The sequence below is a fragment of the Gossypium arboreum genome, chromosome 12 (assembly GCF_025698485.1).
Source record: "Gossypium arboreum isolate Shixiya-1 chromosome 12, ASM2569848v2, whole genome shotgun sequence".
Taxonomy (NCBI): Eukaryota; Viridiplantae; Streptophyta; class Magnoliopsida; order Malvales; family Malvaceae; genus Gossypium; species Gossypium arboreum.
This window is the reverse complement of record NC_069081.1, coordinates 50,713,522-50,715,423: the sequence shown is the minus strand read 5'-3', so window position 1 is coordinate 50,715,423 and position 1,902 is coordinate 50,713,522. Positions and strand designations below refer to the sequence as shown.

The 1,902-nt window shown below is 35.1% G+C and overlaps 1 non-coding gene across 1 annotated transcript; it reads right to left on the bottom strand.

Annotated features, from left to right (window-relative positions):
* Positions 1 to 373: 373 nt before the first annotated feature.
* LOC128286042 (small nucleolar RNA R71) lies at positions 374 to 480 on the bottom strand. The gene has a single exon (XR_008276589.1). It is a non-coding gene; the product is annotated as a small nucleolar RNA R71 (small nucleolar RNA).
* Between the last annotated feature and the right edge of the window lie 1,422 nt (positions 481 to 1,902).

The following is a 1,902-nucleotide window of genomic DNA, read 5'->3' as shown; positions in this document are numbered from 1 at the left end:
TGCTCCTCGTACTATGTATGATTATGCTAAACCTAATTTAATAGGATTTGTATCAAGTATAGTTAGACCTACTGTTGCTGTAAATAATTTTGAACTGAAACCTAACACGATTCAAATGATACAATAGTTTGTTCAGTTTGATAGTTTGCAGGACGAGGATTCAAACACTCATTTAGCAAATTTTCTTGAATTCTGTGACACTTTTAAGATCAATGGCATTTCTGACGATGCCATTCGCCTTTGATTATTTTCGTTCTCATTGAGGAATAAGGCTAAACAGTTTTTGAACTCGTTACCGCGATGGTCAATCACCACTTGGGAACAAATGACCGAAAAATTCTTACTTAAATATTTTCCTCCGGCTAAAACAGCTAAACTAAGGTATGATATCTCTTCTTTTGTGCAGATGGATTTAGAAACCCTTTATAATGCATGGGAGAGATACAAAGATCTATTGAGAAAGTGCCCTCACCATGGGTTTCCTCTATGACTGTAGGTTCAGACTTTTTACAACGGTGTGAACCCCTCAACAACGCAACTTATCGACGCAGCCGCCAGTGGAACTTTAAACAACAAAACACCTGAAGAGAATTACGAATTTGTTGAAGAGATGTCACTGAATAACTATCAGTGGCAAGTCATGAGAACAAAGCCGACAAAAGCAACTGGTGTTTTCAACCTCGACGCGGTCACTATGCTATCTAACCAGGTAGAACTTTTAAATAAAAAGATTGATGGTTTGTAGGGTTCTAATCAAGTACATCCAGTGATGAGGCGTGATTCAAATGGAGGAGGAGTACACAACACAGATTATTCATCCATCAACCTTGGCACCGATGAGGAACAAATCCACTATATGAGTAATAATTCTAGACCTCAAAATAACCCGTGTAGTAACACTTATAATATAGGTTGGAAGAACCATCCAAATTTCTCGTGGGGTGGTCAGGGAAATAAAAGGCCACAACATCCTCCAGGTTTTCAACAACCACCTTACCAACAAGAGAAGAAATCGAACCTTGAAGAGATGCTTACAAAATTCATCTCGGTGTCAGAAACTCAATTTCAGAATATCAAAACAGCGCTCAAGAATCAACAAGCGTCGATTCAAGGGCTCGAAACTTAATGGTCACAAAATTAACTAATAATTCGATTTAAGGCAAGCGCACCTATCGAACAGTAGTATAGTTATGGTGAGACCAGAATATCGTATCCACGAGAACTAAAAGTACTAGTAGCTACTCTCTTTTTATTATCTAGCCTAAGAATTTAAGGGTGTTTTTAAACTAAACTAATTTTCTAATTTATCTAAGATCATGACAGAGGCAAAAGTTGGAAAATACTTTTGGAAAACCAATTGAGAAGACAATACTCAAGAAAGAATCCACCTAGACTCACTTATTACCTTTGACTTAGACAATTTATTCACCTAGCTTATTTTGTAGAAATCCCTAATTTATGTTAATATCTCCCTCGAAACTAAGAACAACTGACTCTAGATTGATTAATTGAAATCTCTTTCTAATTAAAACCCCTATTGTGGCATTAACTCGATCTATGGATTTCCTTATTAGATTTAACTCTAATCCGACAGATTTATGTCGTTCTATCTCTAGGATTGAATTTAACTCCACTTAATTATGAATGATCTACTCTTAAATAGGGACTTTTGCTTCACTGAATAAGCACATCAAAACCGGGATTAATATCTTGAAATATTAAAGTAAGAATTAAAATTCATAATTAAGAATAAGAACAAGTGTTTATCATATAAATCAAAGCATAATAAGATTCGTCATAGGGTTCATCTCCTTTAGGTATTTAGGGAGTTTAGTTCATAATAATAATGAAAAATATCTCAAAGTTTGGAAGACAACAAAATATAAAGAAAACCCAAGAACT